At 44.8% G+C, this 17149-nt stretch overlaps 2 long non-coding RNA genes across 3 annotated transcripts; one reads left to right on the forward strand and one right to left on the reverse strand.

Annotated features, from left to right (window-relative positions):
• Window positions 1–1924: 1924 nt before the first annotated feature.
• LOC116422784 lies at window positions 1925–10400 on the reverse strand. 2 transcript variants are annotated; one of them, XR_004233322.1, is made up of 3 exons: window positions 10265–10400; window positions 2947–3231; window positions 1925–2284 (listed from the first exon to the last, which is right to left on the reverse strand). It is a non-coding gene; the product is annotated as an uncharacterized LOC116422784 (long non-coding RNA). The 2 variants fall into 2 exon arrangements; XR_004233323.1 differs by having other exon boundaries at window positions 2947–3227; window positions 10265–10399.
• Window positions 10401–10475: 75 nt separating this feature from the next.
• LOC116422785 lies at window positions 10476–14024 on the forward strand. The gene is made up of 3 exons (XR_004233324.1): window positions 10476–10738; window positions 13474–13631; window positions 13802–14024. It is a non-coding gene; the product is annotated as an uncharacterized LOC116422785 (long non-coding RNA).
• The last annotated feature ends 3125 nt before the right edge of the window (window positions 14025–17149 follow it).

The following is a 17149-nucleotide window of genomic DNA, read 5'->3' on the forward strand; positions in this document are numbered from 1 at the left end:
GCCAGTTTAAAGTGGCTAGAGTGGGCTTGGAGTCAGAAAGACCTAAATTAGACATTTAGTCACTTGTGACTCTGGACAAGTCATTCAGCACTGTCTGCCTCAGTTTCCTCATCTGTCAAATTTTAGCGTTGGATTTAATGCCTCTAAGGCCCTTTCTAATTCTAAATCTAGCTGATGAACTATAAAATGAAGTAACTGAACCCCCCCCCAAAATGGAGGTCCTTTCAATTTCTATATTTATGTTTCTATGATCCCAGAACCAAAAGGAAGACATCGGATTTGTGTATTAGAGGTCATTGGTGACCTTGAAGAGAGCATTTTCATTGGAATGAAGTGAGCCTGGGATAAGAAAGCGGGGGCGGTGGGTGGAGGCAGTAACTGTTTAGGTGTTTGGTTATAGAAGGAAAGAGAGAGAAGGAAAGACAGCTTAAGGGAAAGGGAGGGCTGAAAGGCGACCTGAGAATGTTCAGAAAGAAAGGGATGAAAAAGATTGAAGAGAGAAGGGAGAGAAGGAGACAGGGGAATTAAAATAGAGAAGCCTTCTTTCTTAGAAACCCTGCGGGAAAGAGAGAGAGAGCAGCCAAATCAGAGGTGAGAGTGAGAGCAACAGACGCAGGAGCTAGTCAGAGGTTTGAGGAAGAAGATCAGAGATTTAGATCTAGACGGACCTCAGAGATGGAGCAGCCACATGGTATAGTAGATGGAGCACCAGGTCTGAAGTGAGGAAGATCTGAGTTTAAATGGGGCTTACTGTGGGACGCTCAACCTCTGTCTGCCTCAATTTTCTATAAAACGGGAATAAATAATAGCACCTATCTGCCAGGGATGTTGTGAAATCAAATCGAATTATAATTGTAAAGTTGCCTCAATTCTCTCCAAAATGGGGGAAATAATAGTACTTGCCTTGCAGAGATGTTGTGAGATCAAATAAAATAATAACTGTAAAGCATTTTATCCTAGTGCCTGGCACTTAGTAGGTGCTGTATAATGTTAACTGCTACTGCTGGGGCTATACTTACTACTACTGCTGCTGCTGCTGCTGCTGCTGCTGCTGCTGCTGCTACTGCTGCTACTACTACTACTACTACTACTACTACTTGTTGCTCTTCTGTAAAGTCTAATTCTCCATGACCCTATCTGGAGTTTTCTTGCCAAAGATACTGGAGCAGTTGGCCATTTCCTTCTCCAGTTCATTTTACAGATGAGGAAACTGAGGCAAGCAGAGTTGAATGACTTGCCCAGGATCACACGGCTAGTATTTGAAGCTGGATTTGAATTCGGGTCCTCTGACTCCGGACCTGGCACTCTCTGCACTTTAGCGCCTAGAACAACCTTATTTTATAGAAGATACATGATTTTCCTGAGCCATGTGGATTGTAAGTGGATTAATCTAGTCTTGAACCTAGTTTCCTTAACTCCAGATTCAGCTATTTTCCTCCTTGGTGGGTCGAAATTCAAGGTGATAATGCATAATTCCAGGAGGTGCCCAACCATGAAGTTCTTTCTGAAGTGGCACTAGATATATTTGTAGCAGGATGTTCTCAAGGCCCTCAGAAAGACAGAAGATAAAGGGGTAAGGCTTGACAGGAGCTAATGGGATCAGGGACCAGAGTTTCAGGCAGAGAAGGAAGGCAAATTGGGGCAGATCAAGACATGGACCCCGGGGACTCCATCTAGTTGGAGGAGACCATTACCTGACCGTGTCTCCCCCCACACACCCAACTCATGGGCTTCTTTCCTCAAATTAGGAACTCTCTGAGGGCAGGGAATGCGTTTCCTCTGTCTTTCACCCTCCCTCCCAGAGCTGAGTACTCTTCTTATACCCTTCTTATAACTCTTCCTCTCTTCTAGCTCCAAGGGAGATAAGGGTCCCTGCTAATTGCATTAGGATTTTGTGTCAATTAGCAGACAATTACACGGGTAAATTGGTGCTTAATTTGGAAGCAATAAATACATCTCCATTGGCACAGAGATCCACTTCCCCAACCCAGTGGCCTAGGCCCACCATGGGGCCCCTTCATAAAGTCCCTGGGAGAGGTCTGGGTACAGAGCTTTATTCCATCACTCTTGGAGTTTGGACCAAAGTTCTGGATGGTCCTTCAGGATGTCTGTGACCTGGAACCAACGAGTACATCTTCACAGATCTTCTCATTCGTCCAACTCTGAGTTGTAGGAGAGAGAAAGCCACCAGCAGAGATCCTCGCTTGGAGGGGGCAGAGGAAACAGGCTCTGGTGTGGTCCGGATTTCAAGGGCCAATGGGATGGAGAGGGAGGGAATCTGAATCTGAAAATAAAAATATAGTTGAAAAAAGACTGTGACCACAGGATAAGCAGGGAAGGAAAGGTTTCCGCAGTCACCAGAATAAGATGAGTGCTTAGGACAGAGGCAGGCCCTGGTCCCACAGGGAGGTCCTCTGGCGGACATACCCCTTTCCAATGAATGTGTTCTCTGCTCATACGTATTCTCTGGGACTAGATTCTACCTGGTCCCTGGCCGGGTGGTACGGTAACCCACAAGAGAAAGGTTTTTGTCATTTAATTTGCTATGGTTGATTAAATATCTTTTCCTTTGGAGAGTCAAAAAAAAAAAAAAAAGCTAGAGGAGGAAGTGAGCTTTGAAGAAGGGGGAAGAACAGAGTAAGACTGGAATGTAGAAAGGAAAAGGGAAAGCAGGATGGGGAATACACTAACTAGAGTAAATGGATGGCTTCTGTGGGGAAGTTGTGGGAAATAAGGGTGAGAGTTTGGGACTAATTGGGATAGGACCATGAATGTCAGGTTAAAGAAATTAGACTCCGGCTCCCAGCCCAGGAGCAATGGAAACTCAGGCCACTTTTGTCACCATAAACTGGTGGTTCGCTGAGGCCTGAGAGGCACCTTAGAGCCCATTCAGGCCGCCCAACCCCCGCTTTTTTTATAGAGATTCAAAGAGGGGGAATTACTTACCAGGGTCACAGAGGTATTAAGTGGCAGAGCTGAGATTTGAACCCACGGCCTGCACTCTATCCATTACGTTCAGATCCACTTCCCCAAGTTCACAGACATAATAACAACACCATAGATCAGGGCTGGAGAAGGGGCTGTGTCCTCCTTATCCCTTCGTAGGCTTGTTGGCTGAGGCACAGAGACATGGGAGAAACCCCAGCCTCCCAATGGTCCCAGATCGTGAGATGTCCCCTTTGCAGAGCAAGCAGCCCCGCTGGTCTTGCACTTGGGCCATACAGCTCCTGCCTTCGGAAAGACCTCCAGTGAGGGGGAGCTCCCTGCCTCCCAAGGCAGCTCATTCAACTTTGGAATGGCTATCATCATTAGGAAGTTGCTTTTTCCTGATATTGAGGCTAAATTTGCCTCTTGCCCCACATTATTCCTAATACTCTCCTCCGGGGCCAAACAGAACAGACCTAATCCCTCTTCCATATGACAGCCCTTCAAGAACCAGAAGACAGTTATCAAGGCTTTTATTCTCCTGGCTAAACAGTCATAGTTCTTTAAGGCCGTCTTTATATAGGGTGTTATTGCCAAATTCTTCACCATTCTTGTATAATCCAATTTAATAAACAATTATTAAAAGATCTACTCTGTGCCAGGAACTGTGCTAGGTGCTGGGGGACTACAGCCTCTGCCTCAAGTCCTTATCCTTCTGCTGGGGTAGGGGTAGGGGGATTAAACATGAGCATTACTAAGTAAATAAAAAGTATAATGGGGCAGCTAGGTGGTGCAGTGGATAAAGCACTAGCCCTAAAGTCAGGAGGACCTGAGTTCAAATCTGGTCTTAGACATTTAATACTTCCTGACTGTGTGACCCCCAGCAAGTCACTTAATCCTAGTTGCCTCAGTAAAAAAAAAAAAATTAAAATTAACAATAAAAAGCATATTGATGAAGGGAATTAAGGAAGGGAAATCAATCAGAAAAGTCTTTCTGTAGGAGGCAGCACCTGAGCTGGCTATTGAAGGAAGCTAAGGATTCTGTGGGGAGGTAAGGGAGAGATCATAGGATCATAGATTTTGGGCTGGAAGGACCTCAGAGGCCTTGTAAATCCAACCAATGAGGAAGCAGGCCCATGAAAACTATGACTTGCCTAAGGTTATTTAGTGTCAGAGGCAGGATTTGAACCTATGACTCTAGAGTAGGGTTCTTTCCATTGCACTACACTGCTTAGGCTTAGAGAAAGCCTTCTTAAACTTTTTCCATTCAAGACCACTTTTCTCCCAAGAAATTTTAATGTAATCTTGGCTATGCAGAGATATAAAATAGGTATACAAATCAAACATTTACTGATAATGAATCATAATTTTGTGACTCCCCCCTACATTCAATTATGAGCTACAATTTAAAAAGCTGGGACTTAGGAAATTACTTATTTAAAAAAAAAAAGGACCCAAAGAGAAAGATGAAGCAGATGATTTTAAAAGAATGGAAAATATTCTCCCCCTTATCAATGTCCTCCCTAAAATTAGATCCTCAGAACAGAACATGGCTCTCTAGATGGATCTGGACAGAGCACAGTGGGGCTCTCACCTCTGAGATTTCGGACTCAGTTTTTACCATGGTCTAAAATCAAACTGGTTTGGGGATTATTGTTGTTTTTGACTGACACACTACTGGCACACCACTACATCTTGTGTTTGTAACGTTGATTTTTAACTAAGGCAGGAACTGAGAGTCAAGTGGCCTTCCAGAAGGCTAACCAGCCCCCATTCCTCAAGCATCAAGGACTTCACTGATCTGGGCTGTTTCCTCCACAGAGGCAGGTTCTGAGCCCTCTATACCTTCTCAGTACTTTACTGAGCACTTCCAACACCCAGAACACACCACACCAGTTGGCCAGTCCTCCATGGCAGCCTTGGGTTTATTAGTACGGCCCGGTCAGAGTTGGGGAGGCTATCATCATCTCACAGTCCTCACACCTGGAGTGTCATGTTCAGTTCTGGATATTTTAGGAAGGACATGAATGAGTCCATTGATAGTGGAGAGAAAGAGATTGTGATGAGAGAGGGCTGGAAAACAAGCCTTGCAGAGATTAGAAAGGGGTTTAGCCTGGAAAAGACAAGATTTAGGAGGGACCATGATAATTGCCTTTAAGTATTTGAGTAATGTGACTTTTTCTACTTAGTCTCTGAGGGCATAGAAACAAGAGTCAAAGTGATCCGGTGAAGAGAAATCCAGAGAGATAGATTTGATTTCAATAGAAGGGGGAAATCCTAATATTGATTTATATTTAACATTATAATGATATAGTAGCTGATATATAATATGTACATATTCTATAACTGCATTCATACATGTACATACATATTACATATCTATCATGAAAATATATGTATATTATAAAACTATAATGCATGTATAACATGTACATGTATTATTGTACATGTATAACATATACTATTAAATATATATAAAATATGATACAGCAATTCATGATGGCCCATTCCAAAAGTAGAATGAAGGGATTGTCTTGGGTACCCCATCACTGAAGCTCTTCATGGTCTCGGGTGACCCCTTGTTGGGAATATTGTAGAAAGGATGACTACTTCGGCAGAAATGTCTCTTTCAGCCCTGAAATTCTACTATTTTAAAGAATAACATTAATATTGACTGAACAAAGTCATTTTTCAGTTGTATCTGACTCTCCGTTTGGGCTTCTCTTGGCGGAGATGTGGTGTGGTTTGACATTTCCTTCTGCAGCTCACTTTACAAAGGAGGAAACTAAGGCAGACAGGTTAAGTGACTTGCTTAGGTTCACACCACTAGTAAGTATTTAAGACTAAATTTATACTGAGTTCTTTCTGACTTAAGATCCAGAACTCTTCACTTGGGCACCTAACTGCCCTAATCAAGCTTATAAAGTGTGTTACATACATTATCTCCTTTGAGCTTTGCACCTTGGTGAGGGAAATATTATAGGAGCCAGTGGAAAAACCATTTGGAGAAGCTGAGTTCAGAGGCTGCTTCTCATGGGACCCTGAGCAATCCCTGAATTTTCTTGGATCCTCATCTGTCACATAAGGAGATCTGCAATAGGTGCCTTTTGGGAGTCCCTTCTAGAATTCAGATGAACAAGCTTTTGATGTCATCATTCCCATTTAACAGATCAAGAGACTGAAATTCATGAGATTGAATGAACTGTCTGATAATGAGATTTGAACCTGCCATCTTCCTGACTGTGAGTCTCTCTAAGTTCTATTTACTGCTCTACGTGCTGTCTCTCAATAGTATTTTATTTCCCCAAATACATGTAAAGATAGTTTTCAACATTCACTCGGCACTCACCAGATACTGTTATGTTTTGTGCTGGGAGCTGAGGGTGTAGACAAAAACATGCAGCCCAGTCTGCCCTCAGGAGCTTAATGTTCTGTTGAGGGAGCTCCGTAGCCTGTATATACAGCTGTGTAATAGCTTATTATTTGCCAAACACGATTATTCTCTTTGATCCTCACAGTAACCTTGGGAATTCAGTGTAATTAGCATCCCCGTTTTACAGATGAGGAAACTGAGGCAAACAGTGACTTATCCAGGGTCACACAACCAGTAAGTGTCTGAGGCTGACTTTGAACTCAGATCCTCCTGACTCCATGCTCTATGCACTTTCACTTGGCAAATAATACTAGTTATTATTTACTGTTAACTATTATATTAAAGGCACAATATGGCTTCAGCTTGTTTTTCCAAGTTGTCCCTCATGCACGCACTCCCTATGCAGCCAAACAGATGTAGTTGTTATTTCCTCATGCACCACATGCAATCTCCCACCTGTGTACCTTTGCTCCAGCTGTGCCTCATGCCTGCAATTTTCTCACTCCTCCTAGAATCCTGGGCTCCTTTCGAGGCTCAGCCTAAGTCCCCCCTCCTGCAGGAAGTTTTTTCCTGATTCCTCCACTTGTTAACTTTCCCCTTTCCAATGACTTTGTCTATTTTTTTTTCACTCTATCTATACCAGTGGATCAATTAAATGTTTACTATATGCTAGACACTGGGTTAAACCCTGGAATATGTACTGCCTTTATTTATCTACATTTGGCTTGCCTTGTATTTCTTTGCACTAGATTGGAAGCTCCTTGCCTCTTTTGGTATCCCCAGCACTTAGCAAGATGCGTGGCACATAGCAGACACTTAATAGATGTTTATTGATTGATTATCTGTGAGCACGTTGTAGTTTTCCCCTGCAAATTGCAAGTTCCTCAAGGGCAGAAATTACCATTTTTGTCTGTCTCCCTGGCCCCTAGTACAGTGTTTGACACATTTTTTGGTCACTCAACAAGCTTATACAAATAAAGGAAATAATTTAGGTCCTGTCCTCAAGTAGCATACTTTCTAATTGGAGAGATAATATAATGTTAAATACATTCTTGGGCAGCTAGGTTTTAAAATGCACAGACTGCTGGGAACATTAAAAGTCATCTTCCTGAGTTCAAATCCAACCTCAGACAAGTATTAGCTGTGTGACCCTGGGCAAGTCACTTATCTCTGTTTGCCTCAGTTTCTTCTTCTGTAAAATGGGGGTGTGATAAAAATAGCACCTATCTCTCAGGCTTGTTTTGAGAATCAAATGAGATAATAATTGTAAAATGCTTAGCACAATACCCGGTACACAAAATGTTGGCTATTATCGGATCCAGTGCAACAAGGTGACGTCATAGAGCAGAGAGTGCTACATCTGAGTCAGGAAGGCTCATCTTCCCGAGTTCAAATCCAGCCTCAGACACTTACTAGCTGTATGATCCTGGACAAAGTCACTTTATCCTATTTGCCTCAGTTTCCTGAGCAAGCTAGAGAAGGAAATGGCAAACAGTTCCAATACCTGTGCGAGAAAACCTCAAATGAGTTCATGAAGTCAGACACAACTGCCAAATAACTGAACAGTACCAACAATAACCGCGTACCTACAAGCTATGTGCAGAATAGAGAGGGGTGATCTGAAAGGGGAATGCATTAGCAACTAGGGGGACCAGGAAAGGGCTCCTATAGAAGGTGGGATTGAAACTGAGACTTGAAGAAAGCCAGGGAAACTTGGAGGCAGAAAAGCAAGAAGTCATTTCATGGGTAGAATTTCCAAAGAGGAAAATTTCCCAGGTCACTAAAAGGTTCGGTGACTTGCCTAATGTCACTCAGTCAGGATGCAACTTGAGCAGGTCCTGAATCTAGGTCTTGTTGGCTGAAACGCTGATTCTATCCACTGTGCTATTCTGCCACTCCATCTTTTTTCCTTTTTTTAAAAAATAGCTTTTTATTTTTCAAAATATAAAATTTCAAAAAGAAGATAGTTTTCAACATTCATCCTTGCAAAACCTTGTGTTCCAAATCATTCTCCCTCCTTTTCCCCTCCCCCAGACAGCAAGCCATCTGATATAGGTTAAACATGGGCCACTCCATTTTCTAAGGTTCCCTTCTGATTCTAATACTCTACATTCTGCCTGTCATTCAGCACCAATTAGCACCAACTCTGTAAATATTGATTGATAGGTAGGCTAGGTGGGAGTCTATCTGGAGGCAGGGCCAGGACCAAGTGGAGTCTGCAAGTTCTCAGTAAGGGGCAGGGGGCAGGCTCCCTTCTCTTACCTGCTCATGTTAATTATGGGAAAAAAAAGTAATTCTCAATATTTCCAGACTTCTATCAACTGTGCTATTAGGGTGATGATATTCAGAGAAACTGTGTATCTCTCTTAATTCGAGTCCTGCAATCATGAAAGAAGAAAGCAAACTTTGGGAAAGAGTGAAAGTCTCTCCTTCCATAGAAAGCCCATAGCTACTTTAGGACTGAGCTCTAGGGCCCAGGGCCCATTACAGGAAGATGGCACCTTGGTTCTGCTGCTGGCCTTGGTACCCCTTTTCTGAACTCCTACACCAACCACTGTACGATCAAGGAAAAGTCACAGTTCTTCCCTGTGCCTCAGTTTATCCAATTATAAAATGGAGTATCAGTTCTTAGATAAAATGAACTCTAAACCTCCTTTCAGGTTTGTTAACCCAGGCCAAGTTGTGGTTTACCTGTAAGGTAGTATGGAGCATGGAGAGAGAGGAGACCTTACTTAGAACACAAGATCCCTCCTCTTCCGGCCTTTCACCAGCCTGGGGCAGTAATTGTTTTATAAAATCGAAGAATCAGATTGGAAAAAACTTCAAAGATTACCTAGTTGAACCCTTCCCCAAACAAGAATACTCTCTATAACATTCTCAATTGATTGACTAGACTCTGCTTGAAAACCAGACCTAAAACTAAGGCAGGGCACATGGAGGTTTGATCCAAAGTGCTAAAATAGGGAGGTGCTGACAGCATTTCCAGTCATAGATTTAGGGGTAGAACTAGGAACGTTAGAAGTCATCAAGTCTAACCTCCTGGTTTTACAAGACAGGAAACTGGCACAGAGAGGTTAGTGAGTGTTTTTAAAGTCCGTGATCTATCAAGGTCACACAGTTACAGACCTGGACTCCAAACCAGGGCTGGGAGTTGATACAAGATCTTTTGACCAGATCCAGCCTTTTCAGTGCTTCCTAGCTTAGTGCCTAGGAAGTTACCAGATGTCAGGCCTGGTCTTTGTCCTGTTCCCACTCCTTCACTACAACCCAGTGAAGGGACGTGTTGTTGTCATATAGCTAGTGCCTGATTTGGATTCAATGAGACCTGAGTTCAAATTTAGCCTCAGACATTTACTAACTTTGGGACCTTGGGCAAGTCACTTTGCTTCATTGTAACTCAATTTCTTTATCTATGAAATGGGATGATAACAACAGGATCATTGTTATTTTTTTTTTAGAATATAATTAGGAATTTTTTTGCAAATAGTATTTTTTATTATAGCTTTTTATTTACAAAACATATTCATGGGTAATTTTTTCAATGTTGACCCTTGCAAAACCTTCTGTTCCAAATTTTCCCCTCCTTTCCCCTACCCCTTCCCCTAGCTGGCAGGTAGTCCCATACATGTTAAATATGTTAAAGTATATGTTAAATTCAACATATGTATACAAATTTATAGGGTTATCTTGCTGCACAAGAAAAATCAGATTGAGAAGAAAGAAAAAACTGAGAAAAAACCAAAATGCAAGCAAACAACAACAAAGAGAGTGGGAATGCTATGTTGTGGTCCACACTCAGTTCCTACCGTACTCTTTCTGGGTGTAGATGGCTCTCTTCATCACCAAACAAGTGGAACTGGTTTGAATCATGTCATCAACAGGGTTATTGTAAGGATAGTATATGTAAAGCACTTTGCAAAGCTTGGAGGCTATGTAAATGATCATTTTGTCATTGTAGTAGCCCACCTGGCTTCAAGTGACTTCAAGTTGGTGTTGTCTCCATCCTTCTCCCTCCTGCTCAATGATTGAAGACACTTCATTCTACCCCAGACAAAGTGATACTTCCTCTCAGAGTCTCCATCATCCTTTAGAAAAGTCCTCTAGGAATGGAGAACTCACTGTTTCCCTGAGTAACCCATTCATTCTAGGTTGGGATCACTCTAGAATCCCTCCAAGGTTCTGCCTTGATCTAGATAATCCTGGTTATATTTTCGACTCCCCAGCCAAGAGCTACCCTAAGTTGGGTCAGAGCCTAGAGGAGTTTGGGATAGGAGTGTTCAAGGAGAAGAATAGGAACAGATCCAAACAGGAGCAGCACCGATGACAAACTCAGCTGTAGAGTTTCTGGAATGGAGCAATTGCTCCTATTTTTTTATGCACTTTGGGCTGTAGGAAATAATGTGAACATTTTCCCATTTGACTATCACAGCAATCCTTCAGGTGAGAAGAACAGGTATTCTCATTTTTCAGGGGAGGAATCTGAGGCTTGGAGAGATGAAGGTCACCCAGGTAATAATAGCAGAGATTTAGCTCTGGTTCTCCACACACACACCCCCAAGTCCTATGATCTTTGCACTCAGACCTCAAGAATCTCTCAGTCTAGGAGGGAAAAAAGACAAGGATTCAGTAATAATTAATTGTATAATGCTAATTTCATAAGCAGGGTATCAAGTCCTAGTCCCTCAAAGAAGAGAGTACCAGAATATGGGTAGAGAGGATTGAGGGAAGGGGGTAAAAGCAAGGATTTATCTGCGCATGTAGTTTTTCCTCATGGAATGTAAGATCCCTGAGAGCAGGGATTATTTCTATTTTTATCTTCATACTTCCTGCACCAGGGCACCCAGGTACAAGGAGTCCTGGGCTTGGGGTCAGAAGAATATAACACTTATTAGCTGTGTCATTCTGGGCAAGTCACTTAATCCCATTTGCCTCAGTTTTCTTATCTGTAAGATGAGCTGGAGAAGGAAATGGCAAATCACTCCAGCATCTTTGCCAAGAAAACCCCAAATGGGGACATAAAGAGTCAAACACGGCTGAAAAACAACTGAATAATAAATCCCCTGAACTTAATGCAATGCTTGGTCCATGATAGACAATAAACAGTTGCTTATTGATTGAAGTATTGAGTAAATAAAGGAATTGAACATGGGTCTTCATATTGGAGCCTTACCTCTATTTCACAAATGGCAAACACTCCATGGATTAACCCACTCTCAATCAGATCCCCTCTCCTTTTCCTAGTTCCCATCTCACCCCTTTCTTGTGGATGTCAGTTTGGGGTCCTTAGCCCCAACAGAGAGTGATCCCCAGGAGGAGATGATAGTGCCAGGAGATCCCATCAGGGCCCTGATGTCCAACTATCTCTCCAACACAAGGTCCCATCTCCTTTTGGAACTTCCCAAGCAAAGATTCCCATCCAAAGATTCTGCCTGGAGAGAGCAGAAAGGTTCACTCATACCTTCTTCCAATTACTTTCATCCAAGTGGCATCCCACTGTGAGAGCAGGGCAAGAGGGAAGAAAGGGGACCTTTCTCTTTGGATTCAAACCACTGCTCTCTGTTTCCTCCTTCCTTCTTCCCTAACCCCCTTAACTTTGTCATGGACCAGTAGAAAGATCCTTCTCCCAGGACCTTGGTAGAAAAGGTCTGAGATGTTCTGGCCCAGATGGTGGAACCCTGCTCTGGAACAGATGGAGCAAGTCAACAATAATAAGCATCTTTAATGTGCCAGATTCTGTGCTAAAAAAGAAAGGCAAAAACATCCCCTGCCCTTGGAGTTTCCAATCTAATAGAGGAGATGTTCCTCCCTTAAAGTCCTTTCTTCCCTACGTCCTTCCATCAGTGCTGGGAGGACAGTGCTCAGCCTACATGGTGAGACCTCCTCATCTCTGGCTGGGCTGTAGCTTGGCTGCCTCTCTCTCTCCCTGTAGGGTGCCCTTAATAACCATAACAAGAAAGATTTGACTGATTGATGGGGGGAGTCAAATAAATTGTGGTGACCAAGCCTGGGCAACTGAATTTACAGCTAGATTTATGAGCATCACTGAGACCTAAAGCTGTCAAAGTCTCTCCCCACCTATATGTCTCCTCATGGGTGAAGAGAGAGGGCTTGAGCACCCCAAGCTGGCTGTGCACATACTTCTGATGCCAAGTGTGTGGGCACAGGACCAAAGAACCAGGGTCCAAGCTGAGAATCATCAGATATTAGACCTCAGCCTATTCCCCCAGGACTGAGATCTTGCCCAGGTCAGTGTCAGAAACAAGACTAGAATCCCTGGCCCCCAGACGAGGCTTCTTTCAACCACAGGTTTTTCCTTAAGTTGAACCAAAATCTGCCCTCCAGGTCCTTCGGACCCACTGTTCCCAGTTCTGCACCCTGAGACCAAGCAGAACAATTCCATCCCCTTTCTCAGCAGACAGCCTTTCAGATCCTTATGTCTTCTCCTCTCAAGTCCTCTCAACAAGCTTTTATGTTTGCCCTGCCCCATGCCAAGGCTCAAAATCTTTCAGTGCCCCCAATATCCTTACCAGCTGGAATTAGGCAATATTTGAACTCAGGACTTTCTGACTCTATAGGGTTCTATCCACTACACCAGCTTCCCCTGCTGTTCATAAAATAGGAGTTTAGTTCATTTCAGTAAACATTTAGAAAATATTTATGTGCTAGATTTCATCCTAAATGTCTCCAGTTCCTTCAACAAATGTTCTGGGCAGGGTTCTGGGCCACCAGTTCTCTCAGTCTGGACAAGGACCCCTTCATATCATGGAAATAGCTTTAAACTGGGATTGGAAGACTTGAGTTTGAAACCTATTCTGCCGTTTACTATCTATGTGACTGTGGGCAAATCAGTGAGATTTGGGGGGCCACAGTTTCCCTGTCTGTAAAATGAGACTGGGTAGAGAAGGGAAGAAGCATTTATTAAGCCTATTATGTTCCAGGCACTCTGTTAGACATTTTACAGATATTATCTCATTTGATAAGGAGGTGGGTGTAATTATTAACCCATTTCACATAGACGAAACTGAGGCAGGCAGAAGTTGAATGATTTGCCTGAAGTCACACAGTTAATGAATGCTTGAGGTCAGATTTTAACTCAGACAGGGCTAAATGAAAATAACAAACACTTTTTCCAAGTCTGAACCCTGCAATCCCAACCTCATCCTATTTTTTCTAAGGCACCCCAGGCTGAGCTATCAGCATCAACATATGGCCCTTGGGATCCTCAGAAGGCTTGGCTCCATCTTCCACAGTTGGGGCAGGGAAGGTGGGCATCTTGGTGCCTGGCTTGGCAGTCACATAAGGACCATCTGGTGCCTGCTGGAAGAAAGTCAAGGTCAGACCTTTTCTTGGGGTGAGGGAGGACACGCCAGGGCCCCTTGCCCCTTCTCAGTCAGTTATTAATACACCAGTTATTAACATCTGGGCCCACGGGTCCCATTCTCTCTCCCCTCCCTCTTCTACTCAGTAAAGAGCTTAATTAATTCATTCTCTTTCTGCTTGCAGATTGGAGTTCCTCACTCTCCACTTTGCCCACTCATCCTGGGCTTCCTTACCCAGGCCTCTGCAGTTGTGCAGCAGAAGGAGCTCTGGGCTGGGAGGAAGGATGTGCTGATAATTATTTAACATCTAACTCTCTGAGGAAAAAAAACGTATACATGATACACTTTTGTTTTAACCTGTATTATCAACATTTTTTCCTTCGCTTTCTTAAGTCTAGACAATAAAAAAAAATCAATAACTCAAGCCCTGATTTATAGCATTTGCTGATTGCTGAGGTACGGATGCTCATATAGAAAATTTAGTTGGTCCCAGGACTTATAAAGTTTAGGAGGGGGAGAGAATGAGGAGACTTAGCACTACCATGGACAGCTACTTCCCTTGCCCTGCCCAAGCAGCTGAACTGCTCCCAGGGGGCCTTGGATGAAGTAGGACCCAAAAAGCCCGTTACATTCAATGAGATTGGGGACCATCAGGCTTTATTGGCAGCCTTCAGAAGTTCTCTAGGCCTTATTAGGTGCCCTGCCTCTACAACCTACAGCCACTGCATCCGGAGCCAGAGTCATTCATCCTGACTTTTGTCCTGCCTCCGGACTTGGATGACTATGGCAGAGAGATGGAGGCTGATCATTTTGTGCAGCTCTGTCTCACTTAAATCCAATTCACATCCCATGATGTCCTGGGTCCTCTCTGAGAAGAAGGACCAGCAATACTAATAAGAGTAACAGCCTACAATGCCAGAACTACTCATGTAACCTAAAGACTTCTGGGTCTTGCCCGTGCCCTACCATTGAAACCTGGAGATTTCCAGTCCTCCAGATTTAACTTGCAGCTGAATTTTTCTGTATTATCTCCCCAAGTTGCTCTTTAAAAGCAGGGAATGTTTTGTTTTTCTCTACTATCTCTAGTACTTAGTGCTCAATAAATGCTTTTTTATTCATTCATCCATTCCAGCTCAAATCTGAGAATCTAGGGTCCTTCAGATTTTCCTGAAGAGTCTCTCTCACCCTTAGGGGAACAGCCACCCCCACCAAGCCCCAGTCATGGCTGAGAGATCATTACTTCAGGAGAGGGGGGATCGACATCCACAGACACAATCGTTCCTTATCCCTGAAATGGAAGAAAGGACAAACCACACCACTGCTGTGAGGGCCAAACATGGCTCTGGCCCATCTGTCCTCGGCACCGGGTCTGGTGATTCTGGCCCAATTCTTCCCACTTACTGTGTAAGCCCCGTTAGCCTCCCCACCAGCCACAGCAGGAGGGATGGAGGGTGGATCCCAGGAAAGCCTCGTTGTAAGCCCCATCCTCTGGCTACTGAAGGTTTACAGGGAGTTTTCTCTAGCCCTGGGCAGAAAAAGGTTGGGCCAGTGATTATCCCAATTTTATAGACCAGGCAACAGGCACAGAGAGAGTTTAAATGTCTCGTCCAAGGTTACACACCCGGGTCCCTTCCAACTCCTGCTTTATTTGTTCCTCTTCCCTCCCCACCCCCACTCTCTAGTTCTGTCTCAGAATTCAAAGTAAAGGGCAGAGGAGTCTCTTTCTCCAGAAAGAAAAGCAGTTCTTGGTCCTGGGGCGTGGGCCTCTATCGTCAGGATGCAGTGAGTTGGAGCAGCTGATTTTCTTATTAGATGTTAAAAATTACAAAATAATTGAGTGGAAGAGGGGACAGAACGGATGAGGAGAGGTCTAGGTGGGGCGGAGAGCAGTCCCCCTCCCCAAGAGAGGACTCTCAGCTCCACAGGGGGATATTCCCCATGAGGGGGGAGGGAGAGAGACGCCTGACATTATATGGACAGCAAACGCACAAAAACACACCCTCGCACGCCCACTGCCAGGAAGGTACACGGCCATACATCCCTCCCACACACACACAGTCACTGAGGCACATAGAATATATGCACATACAATGACAAAACAGTAATAACACCCAGAGATACTCACATGTAAATACACACTCACAAAAACAATCTGGATTCCTCCAGCCCTGGGGCGTGGGGGAGAGCATTTTCTCTACGCACACACACCCTGCCTCCCCAACACATGCACACACACCTCGGGGGGAGGAAATCGGGGAGGTGGACAGAAGGATGGCTGGGTTGAGGGCAGGTAGACAGAGGAACAGGGGGGTCAGGCAGACAGAGGGACAGGCAGACTGGCAGCCAAACCCTTTTGCAAGCAGAGGGGGAGGCAGGTACCCTGGAGGAGAGGTTGCCAAGGCAACGGGCATCCTGCAGAGCCAATGAGTGGAGCCCTCTCCCCCCCCCCCCAGCCCTTATTTTTAGAAGTTGGGGCTGGGCATCTCCCCATCCTAACCTTGTCCCCCCAAACCCAGGTGTCTTTGCTTCCGACTGACAGGTTCTTTGCCCCCGACTGACAGGTTCTTTGCCCTGCCCCCTCTCCAACTCACCCAGGGCCTCATTAATAATGAAGCCTGATATATGAATGGCCCCAAGCAGAGGTGCTGGGCCCGAGGCTAGAGTCCAGAATACCCCTGTCTCTCCCCCTCCCATAAGTGCTTCCTTCTTTTTTTCCCTTCCCTAAGCCCCCAGTCTTTCCTCCTCTCCTTTCCTCCCATCCCAGAACATCTTCCAGGCTTTAGACCCACTACCCACCACATCACTTCTCTCCTTCCCTTCAGGAACCCTCCCTCTAAACCCTTGACTTTCTCCTACCTTCCTGCCCAGATCTCTCCCCCTTTTTTTTCTCTTCCATACATCTTCCTACTCTGGAATGCTCCCCAGTACCCAAGCCTATTACCTTTCCCCTTTTCTTTCTCCTTCTATCTCTCTCCCTTTTACCCTCCCCAAAAGATCTCCATTCAGAGGTGGCCTAAGCCCCCAAATCGGCCACACTTTCCCCTCCCCCAGTCTGGAAGTCGGTGGTAGGAGACACCTTGCAGGTGATGTGACGGAGCCGGCTGTTCCTTCTGAGTTCTGGCGGAGTCTCTGTACCTTGGCAGAGCAAGGAGGGCGTTGGGGGGGGGGGAGTGATGGGGGAGCATCTCCTTTCTCTCTCAGGGGACCCAGGCTTCGGGAGAGTCTGTGTCCATCACTGGACCCTCCAGAGGTGGAGTCCAACCCAGCCTCCACCCCCACACAAGCCACCAGCCAGGGAGGAGCGGGGGGAAAGGGAATCAGACAGACACTAAACAGAGAGGGACAGAAAGATCAGAAACCGAGAGTCAAGAGGAAGAGAGAGTGAGAGAAGGGGATAGCCCCGGAGAGACAGGGAAAGGGACAAAGAGAGGCTAAGAAACAGAGAGATGGGAGAGACAGACAAGGGCACGAAGAGAGAAACAGAGACAGAGCCGGAGAGATGGAGAGACAGACAGAGACAGGGAGGATGGGG

This window comes from Sarcophilus harrisii, chromosome 3 (genome assembly GCF_902635505.1).
Source record: "Sarcophilus harrisii chromosome 3, mSarHar1.11, whole genome shotgun sequence".
NCBI classification, from domain to species: domain Eukaryota; kingdom Metazoa; phylum Chordata; class Mammalia; order Dasyuromorphia; family Dasyuridae; genus Sarcophilus; species Sarcophilus harrisii.